The 13,116-nt window shown below is 37.9% G+C and overlaps 1 protein-coding gene across 2 annotated transcripts in view; it reads right to left on the minus strand.

The window, feature by feature from the left end:
• Nucleotides 1-13,116, minus strand: part of prkcba (protein kinase C, beta a) — a 44,146-nt gene that overhangs the window by 23,825 nt on the left and 7,205 nt on the right. The window lies entirely within an intron of this gene.

The following is a 13,116-nucleotide window of genomic DNA, read 5'->3' on the forward strand; positions in this document are numbered from 1 at the left end:
GGGACTTTTTACTGCGCCGAGTCGAAGTACTCCCAGAAATGCTATTCCGCCATACATTCTCTTACATTCTCAGCTCTGCTTCCACCGTTCACTAAACATTGTTAAATATATAAAGTTATATTATATACGAGTTAAATATATACGCGCAGCGCATGATAAAGAAAGCAACAGAAATATGCGTGCATAAGAAGAAAAAGCGTGGCATGGGACGAGCTTGCGCTGCCGGACTCTGACCTGAAGTGCGCGGGCGCACACGCCTTTCAGACAACATGCAATCGCCATTCAGTTCTTTCGTGGATTATTGTTTGGGTTTGAATGGTCAAAAATATGATTAATGTTAATCAAACACCAATGAAAAATAGAAAACCACCACAAGCTTGGCTAAATAACTAAAATATATTTATTAATAATCAGGGTATTGTTAAATTATAGAGTGAAGACTAAGTAAGCAGTTTTATATTTGATTATTTAATTTCTTTCTTGACTTGCTACTGTTAAATAGACCTAATGTAACTGAAAAATAAAGCACTATTTTTTCATATTGTTTGTAATTGCCATTTTTTGCTTATTTAAAAAAAAAAGATACAATTAAAAATCTGTATTATAATTATAAAATTACACTTAAAAAATATTAAATTATTGTATCATGAAAAGATTTTGGTCATCCCAACCTGTTGAGAAGTGAAAGGTTAGTGAATGATAACATGATTGATAATGTGATTTCTATAAGGATGTTTGCACTGGCATGTAGTTATTATAGCAATAAGAGGAGGGAATGGGCAAAAAGCAGGGCAGGAACATGCTGGCCAAGTGAATTTTTAGTAAAAAAAAAAAAAAAAAAACATTCTGTTGTCATATTATTCATGTTATGTTTTGTTTGTTATGAATAAAGTAATCAAATGTAAAATAATTGCATATTTCACTTCTTAAATTAAAAATTAATCCTTACTAAACTTACACAAGCAATTCAATTAAGAGCAGTGAGTGAACATGTCCATCTTGATGAACAAAAACAAATAAAGGGTGACATTCACGTCTGTTAAACTAGCGTTAGGTGCAACTATGACTATGTATCAAATGCTAAAAGAGCCCCAAACCATTCCCATTAGGGATCCCATGGAGTTCATGTAGGTCCAAACAAAAGAAGATATATTTTCTGTGCTGATTTTAGAGGAAAATTCTGCAAAAAATTAAAACAAATTGTTTTAGAATAAATAAAATTAGCCAAACAATTACACAATTATAAATGTTCACATTGAAGTCTCAGTAAAATCACTTCAGAATGTCTGCCAATGTAGATATATGGACATCAGTAAAGAATGCATCTATCGATATGTCTATATACGAAAAGACAATTTGCCTGGTTAAAATATCTATATAATATTTAAAATCAAGATAAAATTACTTGAGAAGCAACACTGTATGAAATAATTCACATATATTTAATGTGTAATGTCTTACTGCACTGATAGTTTTTCCCCTCAGTATTTTCAGGAAAACAAGTTATAGAAAATTAAACAAAATCTGAGGGTGCAGTGCAAATAAAATAAATAAAAAAATAATTAAGAACGATTAACAAGTGAAAATAAGACTAACCGTCTTGCGTTGTATAACAGTAATTTGTTTCTGTTGATAAATGTACACTATATTGCCAAAAGTTTTAGGACGCCTGCCTTTATATGCACATTAACTTTTTTTAACCCTTTGCAGCTATAACAGATTCAACTCTTCTGTGAAGGACTTCCATAAGGTTTAGGAGTGTGTTTATGAGAATTTTGACCATTCTTCTAGAAGCACATTTGTGAGGTCAGGCACTGATGTTGGACGAGAAGGCCTGCTCGCAGTCTCTGCTCTAATTCACCCCAAATGTGTTCTATCAAGCTGAGGTCAGGACTCTGTGCAGGCCAGTCAAGCCATACCAAACTCGCTCATCCCTGTCTTTATGGCCCTTGCTTTGTGCACTGGTGTGCAGTCCTATTGGAACAGGAAGGGCCATCCCCAAACTGTTACCACAAAGTTGGGGGCATGACATTGAATGTAATAAAGTCAACTCAAGTCAAGTCAAGTCCCAAGTCAAGTCCCAAGTCAAGTCCCAAGTCAAGTCCCAAGTCTTACAGCCGGCTCTCAGGCTGCAACAAAGAAGGAAACCAGGCGCGTCAAATCCTAATAAAACATTGATTTTAAGGCAATCAAAAGAAACAGAGTAGAGAGCAAAGGAATAGTCGACAACATAGTATTCAACAATTAAATTGCCACATCAAAAGTTCGAGACAATGCGTCAGCCATAATGTTATCAACCCCTCTGATATGCTTCAAGTTATATGGTTGTACAAATAAAACCCATCGCATCAACCGTTGATTTGGACTTTGGAATGAATGTAAAAATGTCAACGGGTAATGATCCGAGTACACCAACACCTCTGTGCCTCCCCCAACATACACATCAAAATATTGGAGCGCCCAGATCATAGCCAAAGCCTCTTTTTCGATCACGGAATAATTCCTCTGATGTACATTAAACTTTTGCGAAAAGAAACATACTGTCCTGATCCGATTGTAACAAAGGTCGATCAAATTTGGGTGCTGCCAGGACTGGGGCCATAGTCAGTAAGAGTTTCACATTGTTAAAAGCCCTCTGACAATTAGAGGTCCATTCAAATTTCGTTGAACCCTTCAAAAGATCGGTCAATGGAGAGACAACAGTGGAAAAATTAGGACAAAAGCTTCGATAGTAGCCAACGAGCCCTAAAAACCGCATCAACTCCTTTTTAGATGACGGAGAAGGAAAACCTTCAACAGCAGAAATTTTTGCTTGGAGCGGACGTACCTGGCCTTGTCCTCAAGTACTTCACGGTGGCCTGTGCAAATTCGCATTTTGACAAATTGACTGTAAGACGCGCTTCAACAAGACGATCAAAGTGTCCGTAAACGCTGAAGATGCTGCTCCCAAGTGTCACTTACAATAATGACATCATCCAAATAAACAGCATAACCCTCCATCCCCAGAATCACCTGATTCATTAATCTCTGGAAGGTCGCTGGTGCATTTCGCAACCCAAAACTCATCACTAAATACGAGTATAATCCTGAGGGTGCAATAAAAGAAGTTACCTCTTGGGCACGTGTTGTTAACGGCACTTGCTAGTACCCTTTTATGAGGTCCAGCTTACTCACGAACTTAGATGCGCCAACTTGGTCAACGCAGTCCTCCATACGGGGAAGAGGAAAAGCATCAGGCTTGGTTATCTTATTCAACTTCCGATAGTCAGTACAGAATCTATGTGTACCATCTGATTTTTTCACTAACAAGCAGGGTGATGCCCAGCTAGAAAAAGAATGTCGGGCTATGCCATTCTCCAGCATATACTGGACCTCAGAATCTAACACTTTTCGTTTCTCCATTGGGGCTCGATAAAAATCATATCAGATGCGTGCGCGATGCCACGTCTCCAAACAAACTGGGAAATTCCCCCACTAAACAAATAACCTCTGATCTACGCTTATCACACAAATGGCCTAACATGCTCTCAAATTTCCCATGTGTTTCAGAATTCCTTAGACGTGGTAACAACTCACCGTTACCAAGTGCCTTCACATCTTCACCTTCCTCAGTAGGATGAGGCTCCTCAAGTACTGTGGCAGCAACAGAGACAAGACTTATGCTTACATCAGAACTGCGTGAGAAATATGGTTTAAGCAAATTAGCATGACACAGCTGGTTAGTTTTCTTTCGATCAGGATTAGCAATAATATAATCCTGTTCTGAAACCCTCCTTACAACAGTATATGGTCCAGAAAACCTTGCACAAAACGGAGATCCTGGGTGAGGCAACAACACCAATACTTGATCGCCCGGACTGAAAACACGATCCTCCGTACGGCGATCAAACAATCTTTTCATTTTTACTTGCACCTTCCCAAGACGTTTTCGTGCTTTATGTCCCGCAAGGAACAGACACCTACGAAACCCACTAACATAGGACAATTTTTTAGGCGGTTCCTTACCCTTTAATTCGCCCTGCAAAACTGTAAGTGGTCCCCGAACAGTGTGGCCAAACACTAATTCATTAGGGCTAAACCCCAAACTCTCGTGTCACCTCCCAGGCAGCAAGCATTAACCACGGAAGCCCCTCTTCCCAATCTCTGTTCAATTCAACACAGTAAGCGCGCAACAATGACTACGCTAATGTGCCTTCACTCTGAGGGTGATACGTGCTTGACTGGTTGTGTTTCACACCAAGCTGTTTCAAAATCTCTGCAAACATTCCAGACATAAAATTGGTCCCCCGATCGCTCTGAACAATCTTAGGTATACCAAAAATAGATATAAAGTGTGTCAATGCTTTAGTAGTGATTTTACGCAGGGGATAGGCCGCTGGATAAAGAGTTGTCTGACACATGACTGTAAGCAAATAGGAGTTACCCGATTTAGGCGGCAGTAACGGCCCAACACAGTCAATCATTATGTGTTTAAAAGGTTGATTTATGACTGGTTTCGGACACAATGGCACAGGTTTTAAAACTGGGCTTTCCCATCTCTCTTAAGACGAGGCCAATAAAATTGCCGCAAAACCCGGTGATAGGTTTTTTTTACTCCCATATGGCCTACCACATCCCCATGGGCAGCACCTAACACAAGTTCCTTAAACTGACAAGGCACCACTACCTGAATTATTGCCTCACCACCTGAATCCTCCTTCTGATGACTCCACTTCCTCAACAGCAGCTCCTCCTGAACAAAGTAGCCAGTTGCCACACTCTCCACCTCCTCAGTGAGCACTACAACAGCAAATAGAGCTTGTAGAACAGGATCATTTCACTGTGCAGCTACTAATTCACTACCAGTAATGGGGCAAAGAACAGATAACCCAGATAACTTAAATTTTGGCCCCTCTGCACACTCAGATGATACCCTATGACTCACTGCACGCGTTACAGCACGGGTAATGTTAATTGACTTGAGTCTCAAGTCAAGTCTCAAGTCCATTCCATTTCACTTGAAAAGGTGGCGCTTCGTGCGGTCATGTGGGGTAGTAAATAGAGAATGTAATTGGGAATGCCATGCCAGAACACTTGTATTTTTTCCACAAGTCAAGTCTCAAGTTGAGTCTATGGTCAGTTGTTTGCGAATCCAAGTTAAGTCACAAGTAATTTTTTTTTGCGACTTAAAGGTGGGATAGGTAGGACTGATCTAAAACACTTTTGTCCAAATTTGTTTAAACTTTCTTTATATGTCAATACATAATTAAAATGTAAGTACTCTGAAAAGGAGAGTATAAAAATCGAGTGACTCTAGACTTTTTAATCTGCAATAAACACCGCTCATTATTTTCGTTCGGGACGAAACAAATGATTGGCTTGGGCGACCGTCACTCTCTTTCGCTACCATGGCGACCACCGCTTTCGCTACAGGATCTGCACACATGCGCGTGCTCGTTTGATTTGTGCAGTTCAAGAGGCAAGAAACCTAGGCAAAATAATGGCAGGGAAAGAGCATTCAAAATGTGCACAGTGCAGGGTTTTACAGTCAGCGAAGGCAAACAATGTAAAAAAGGAAGACAGTACGAGAAAAGGCAATGCACAGAAAGTCTTTGGATAAACAAAGAAATCAAACGCGAGTAAATATCTGCGTGGCTTTTCAACGATGGTGCGAACTGAGGGACCTGAAAAACGACTCATTGCTGGCTGTATTTCTGCTGGACAGGTAATCTTTCATTTTGATTATACATTTTTTTTGGTTTATGTTTTCATGAAGCATGTATCAAGAGCACATGAAGCTGCCTTATATAGCTAACATAACATTACTTAGCATAAAGTTACAATGTTATACACTTTGCCATTAGTAGAGATGATAAATACTCAATATGCTTAGCTCAAGTTGATCGCTGTTGTGTTGAATTTCGCAAAATGTAACTTTAGATAACAAAATGCATGTGTAAAAGCTAGTACACCGCATCCAGGAACTTTTTTTCAGAAGTAAGCTAGCTTTAGCTGCTACTAATCAACAATGCTTTTATCATGGAAACTCTTACATGCAAAACACTGTATGTTATGAATCTTACACGAAATTCATCTTCATTACAGTATAACTGATGTTATTGGAAAAACATGATGCTACCTGTTACCTTTGCCTTATAAATATAACTAGCTCGTTACCAAATCAAACAAAAATATATTTTAAACTTTACCAGTACCGGTATTCTAGCTTGATAGTGAGTACTAAAATACATCTTATTTGTTTATATTCATACTGATAAAGTTCAATTTTTTTATTACATGTGATTCTGACATGATGTCTCTACATGCACACTGCTCGTCTGAGGTAAATAATGCTTCTTCCAGCTGAGCGGTCGGTGTAGCGCGTTCATGTGTTTTAGGGGCGTGGCTTTGGAAAGAGCCCAGAAGGGAGAAGGTGGAGTGAATGGAAATAATGAGCCGTCTTTAAAACAGAGGTCTAAAGACACTCATTTTTTATACTTTCTTTTTCAGAGTACTTACCTTTTAATTATGTATTGATATATAAAGAAGGTCTAAACAAATTTGGAAAAAAAGTTTTTTAACCAATTCCTACCTATCCTACCTTTAAGTGCGACTAGAGTCAACGTCGCAGACTCGAGTTTCCATCTCTGCAAAACATAACTTTGTTCTAGTGTTTTTATTTATTTATTTAATTCTAGAAAATGACATATTGAACTAACTTTTAACTAATGAACAAATACAACTTTGATTTTAATTGAATTAGTAAATACTGAGAATTATAAAGATTTATAAATGGAAGTGTGGAAGTAGAGTTCATTATTAGGTCATGTTAACTAATATAGTTAACTAATGTAACCATTTTGTAATGTGTTACCAAAATAGGAAATATATTTAGAAAATGTTAGATGCTTTTATTTTTTTAAACAATTTAAGTAACATAAACTTGTATACATCTTGCCTAATGCCTATATTAAAGTATACTTTTTTAGTAAATATGCAATTTAAACTGTGACAGTGTCTGACAAATAAAAATGGATTGACAACCATAAAGAAACCCACCACCACAACAACAAATAATTACAGGACTTTAATCACTGGGATCTAGCATTCATTATTAACCAGACTATTAAATATGCATTGTTATGAAAATTATTTATGAGGTTGATAACTAAATGGCAACTGTTGCGATCTGTGATTTAACTGCAAATCTGTTTCACGAAAACATTTTTTCTTTATGCGCATTTTACCCTTCTGAATACCTGGTTGAACTTGACAGACCAGGTAAAGATAAAGAAGTGATGGGAGGGAGGGACCCCCCCCCCCCACCACCACACACACACACACACACACAAAAAAACACACACACACACACACACGCAAGGTATATGTAGCTACAAACACACATTCCAGCAACTGGAATTCTTGGTTAGTTACATAAAGGAGTAGGCAGGGATGGTTGCGTTTACAGCGTTTAGACTGAAGCTAAAATGATCTCCCCTCTACATGTAAACAGTCTACTCTATTCGGCACACCCTTCCCCTTTTCCAGAGAAGCATTCCAGGACATTCCCTCTCTAATTTGTCAGTTGTTGCCTAGCAACAAGACTTAAGGGTTAAAGAGGGTGGAACGGTTCTCTCCACTAAATGTCAAGTTTATAGTCTGCCTCAGTTTAAAGGCCTGTTCACACTAAGGATGATAACTATAAAAATAACAATTTGATTTTTGAATTTAAGAAAAGATTTGGCTGGCAGATGCCATTTACACTAACTCCGCACTGACTTCAAATTAAGGAAGATGCCGGATTGTTTAATAATAATAATAATAATAAATTTTATTTATAATGCACTTTATATTAAACAAAATCTCAAAGTGCTACAGAATTTAAAAACAAAAACAAAACAATCAACAACAATAAATAAATAAAACCGAAAAATAAAATAAAATAAATTAAACAAGTAGCAAGTCAATTAAAAGTCAATTAAAAGCTCTGCTAAAAAGGTGGGTTTTAAGACCACGCTTAAAAGTATCTATAGTCTGTGGAGTCCGCAGGTGGTCAGGGAGAGCATTCCACAGACTGGGGGCTGAAGAGCAGAATGCCCGATCCCCCATAGTATGGAGATTGGCTGTGGGAGTTTTGAGGCGATACAGGGAAACAGAGCGGAGGTTACGAGTGGCTGTTTGTGTGGTGAGGAGTTCCTTGAGATAGGAGGGAGCATCACCATGGATGCACTGGTGGGTAAGGAGAGAGATCTTGTACTCGATCCTGAACGACACAGGAAGCCAGTGGAGTGATTTTAGAATGGGGGTGATATGGTCGTATTTGCGCACCCTCATGAGGATCCTAGCAGCGCTGTTCTGAATACACTGCAGCCTCTGGAGATTTTTGCTAGGGATGCCAATAAGGAGCGCATTGCAGTAGTCCAGCCTGGAGGAGATAAAGGCATGGACAAGCTTCTCCGCATCAGCCAGTGATAGAATGGGACGAAGTTTGGCAATGTTTCTGAGGTGGAAGAAGGAGGTCTTACACAGGTGTTTGATGTGCGCTTCAAAAGTAAGCTGTGATTCCATTCTGACCCCCAGATTCGTGACTGAAGTGGAAAGAGGAATGACCTGATCAGAGAAAGCAATGCTGGTGATAACGGACTTCTGGACCTGAAGTGGAGTGCCGACTAGGATAGCTTCAGTTTTGGAGCTGTTTAGCTGCAGAAAGTTTTGCTTCATCCACGCCTTTATCTCATCCAGGCAAGTGATCAAAGTGGATGGTGTGAGGTCAGCAGAGGGAGATGAACTTGTCCTAAAGTAAAGTTGAGTGTCATCAGCATAGCAGTGAAAAGAAATCCCATGCCGGTTGATGAGACGGCCAAGGGGGAGCATGTAGAGTATGAACAGGGTGTTTACAGTAGCAATAGTGTAGGGGTAAGGCGTGCAACAAAGTTGACGCAAGTTCAAATCTACCATTTGTCGAACTCGCTTTACTCCCTTTTCCCATCACACATCAGATTGGAAAAGGCATTTATTTTCAATAAAAATAAAGAAAATATTCAAAAAGGGATATAAAGTGTCTAACGTGTGTTTAATAATAAAGTGTTAGGTCTGTAGGGAGGGCTTTATTGTCCCAATACGTTGGCATCCATTTAAAAATATTAATACATATAATAATTTACAGTTATTATTTCATACCATGTAATGTACAACACCACTGAGGTACAAATAGCTGCCACTATTTATGAATAGCATAATAGTGGGTCGTCTTTTTCACTTGGTGTAAATAACATATTGCTAAGAAAATGCTGCTATTTGTAAATAGCACCCATCGTTAATTGCACTCACTGTAAATAGCATTTATTGCCACTGCCTTAAATGAATAGCATCACAAATCCTCATCACAACTATAACAATAACAACACAGACTAAAGATATTGTTGGAATCACTTTCAGAACATTATTTTAGCTGATGATGATAAAGACCTTCACAGTCAATCAGAATCCATGAGCTTGACTATTTTAAGTGGCAAACGACAAAACTGCAGTGCATGCTTAGTATGTGCTTTGGTGTGGATATGAATATAGTTATTGCTATTATAAGCCCTGTAAAAAGGGCCTTAAAGGAATTCACCCAAAATTTTAAATTAAATTGTCCCATAACTTACTCACCCTCAAGCTATCCTAGGTGTATATGACTTAATTTTTTCAGCCGAACAGATTATATGAAATAATATCCTGGCTCTTCTCAGCTTTGTAATGGCATTGAATAGTGCTCAAGTTTTTTTTAAACTACAAAAAAGCGCATCCATCCATTATAAAAAATAATTAATGTGACTCCAGTGGGTTAATAAATGCCTTCTTAAATAAGCAATGGGTTTTTGTATGAAAATATACATATTAACCAACTGGAGTGTTATGGATTACTTTTATGATGAATGGATGCACTTCTTGGAGCTTCAAAAATGCTATTCAATGCCATTACAAAGCTGAGAAGGGTAATATTATTTAATATAATTTGGTTTGTGTTCGGCCATTTTCACCTATGATGGCTTGAGGGTGAGTAAATTAAGGGATAATATATTTTTCTTTTCTTTTTTTTAAACTTGAAAAACTTTTTATAGAACTTCAATTTCTAGTACTGTCCTATGTTACACACATCTTGCAATATAATTCGTTTTCTCAATCTTTCATCTTAACCAGAGACAACTTAAGTGACATAGCTTAGCCAGGTCACACCTACGCATTTGTGTACTGTTATGATAAGACACACTTTTCAGCCATGACGTCTTTGAAATGTTTTCTTCGGTAGCTAAGCAAGTTTGAACCTGCATGAATTTAAAAGTTTTCAAGTTCATCCAAACCCTAAAATATTGTATAGCAGTGAAAGAGCAGATGGTCTTGCATAGGCAGACTAACTAGGTGTATGGTCACCACCAAGAAAATCATGAACACCATTGCAGCCTCAAGTTTGTCAATTGACCTTAGACTGCTCACGAGCTTCTTGGAATACATGGACCCTGTGTTTAAATAAAACAAAGTAAAGTCAACTAAAGAGAATGAACATTGTGCTTATGTGTTTGCTAGAGGGTGTTTTTCAAATGGTCGATGTTCTCAGATCACTCCTTCAATGCAAGTTCAATGTGTGTCATGACCCAAAAGTAGGTTGGAGCTCCACTCTGACAATACAATGCTAAATGAAAATAATAGAATGCTTATATATTTATGCATTGTTAGGATATAAGAAATAAATAGGCAAAGTTCAAAAAGACAAGAGAAATGCTTCCCATATCCTTTCTTGTTGACGTCAATGGCTATGGATTCAATCAAATCAAACCAAACTATTGTATGTTGGTGCAAATTAACAACATAAATTAACAACATAAATGTTGTTTGGTAGAAGCAAGCCAACTTAGGTAGATCTGAGCATTAACAGATTGTGTGAGTACATGAAATACTAGTAGAGCTGCACAAATAAATCAATAAATAGTGTTTGCACTGGTACGTGAAAACAAGTACTAAAGAAACATCACCTGACACCAGAAGCATACCAAAGAGTCTTGAGTTCGTGACACACACAAAATATCAGCAACAAGAATGCAGAGTTAAAAATGTATTGCAATGCAGACAGCTTCATTGATTATAATGGAAACTTTCAAAGTCCATAACTCTGCTCACGCAGGCAGTGAGCTCAAACATCGTAAACTTGCACTGACAGCTTCAGTGATTTAAACTAGTTCGGAGTACTCTAGTATTGTTTTCGGCATATAATATATTCAATATTTACATAACAGGTTTGTTTATCATGCTGCTGGCAGGACAATGTAAGTTGATCATTTAGAAACTGTTTTTTATTTAAGAGAGATTTTACATTGGACATTAATCGGATCATTATTGCAGTGGTTATGTACAGTGCTTCCGGGAAAGAATTCACAGCGCTTCTGTTTTTCCACATTTTGTTATGTTACCGCCTTATTCAAAAATAGATTAAATAAAATAAAAAATCCCTCAACTCTACAAACAATACCCCCTAATGACAATGTGGAAGAAGTTTGTTTGAAATCTTTGCAAATGTATTAAAAATAATAAAACAAAAATCACATACATAACTCTGTAGTCTTTGCTCAATACTTTGTTGAAGCAGCTTTGGCACCAATTACAGCCTCAAGTCTTTTTGAGTCTGATGCTATAAGTGTGGCACACCTATTTTTGGGCAGTTTCTCCCATTTTTTCTTTTTTGCAGGACCTCTTAAGCTCCATCAGGTTGGATGGGGAGCATCGGTGCACAGCCATTTTCAGATCTCTTCAGAGATTTTCAATTGGGTTCAAGTCTGGGCTCTGGCTGGGCCACTCAAGGACATTCACAGAGTTGACCCATAGCCTCTCCTTTGTTATCTTGGCTGCCACCATCAACATGCTTCAATGTAAGGATGATATTGATCAGGTGATGAGCGATGCCTGTTTCATCCAGACATGTCACTTGCCATTCAGGGCAAAGAGTTCAATCTTTGTATCACTGAAGTACAGTGATAGACTGTACTTTGATAACGCCAACGGCAAGGATTGGATAAGATTTGCATATTTAATGAGCTTAAGGGAGAGGAGAGATTGAGGGAGAAGCAGCAACCAGAATGATTTTCTCGATCACAGGGCTCGTAAATGTCTTTATCAAACAAACAATGATTTATTTCTAATCTACCTGCGATTGATTGGACTATTATTTTTATATTACACATAGCCTACACGATTGGTCGATATAAGCGCGAACTGCCCTTCAAATGTCAAGTTCAAATGAGACTTGAGAGAGACAACAGCACAGATCAAGAACAGAATATTATAAGATTCATTGGCCTGCCGGGCTTTGTGAGCCCTGGCCCTACATGTCTCCAGACATAGTCCAGCGTGCTAAATGTATGTTCTGATAGACACGTACACATAAGCAAAACGATCTATAACAATGCAATACCATCACATATAAAAACACGTTTTTCCGCGTTTGTTTTCAAATCTCAAATAAAGATTCAAATGGTCATGAATCAGCTATTGATTCATCCATGATTTGGATCGCGTGTCAAACTGCTAAAATCACGTGACATTGGCGAATCAATAAGTTGATTCATGTTTGAATCTTTATTTGAGGTTTGAAAACAAACACGGAAGAGAAGACAATGCTGAATAAAGTCGTAGTTTTTGTTATTTTTGGACCAAAATGTATTTTCGATGCTTCAAGAGATTCTAATTAACCCACTGATGTCACATATGGACTACTTTGATGATGTTTTTTTATTCCCTTTCTGGACATGGACAGTATAGTGTGCATACACTTAGATACACTCTCGGACTAAATATAAAATATCTTAAACTGTTCTGAAGATGAACGGAGGTTATGGGTGGGGAACGACATTAGGGTGAGTCATTAATGACATCAATTTCATTTTTGGGTGAACTAACCCTTTAATTTTCAGTCTGTTTATTAACTTACATCATTGTCTTCCGTCTATGGTGTCCTTGCTGTCGTGATCAGACGTACGGTTGTAGGCTATGTGCGTTCTTTGCATACATTTCATTTGAAGATGTGATGAAATATATGCCTACTTTAAACTCATATTTAAAGGGTTAGCTAACCCAAAAATGAAAATTATTTCATTAATTACT

The sequence above is a fragment of the Pseudorasbora parva genome, chromosome 4, assembly GCF_024679245.1.
Source record: "Pseudorasbora parva isolate DD20220531a chromosome 4, ASM2467924v1, whole genome shotgun sequence".
Classification (NCBI taxonomy): Eukaryota; Metazoa; Chordata; class Actinopteri; order Cypriniformes; family Gobionidae; genus Pseudorasbora; species Pseudorasbora parva.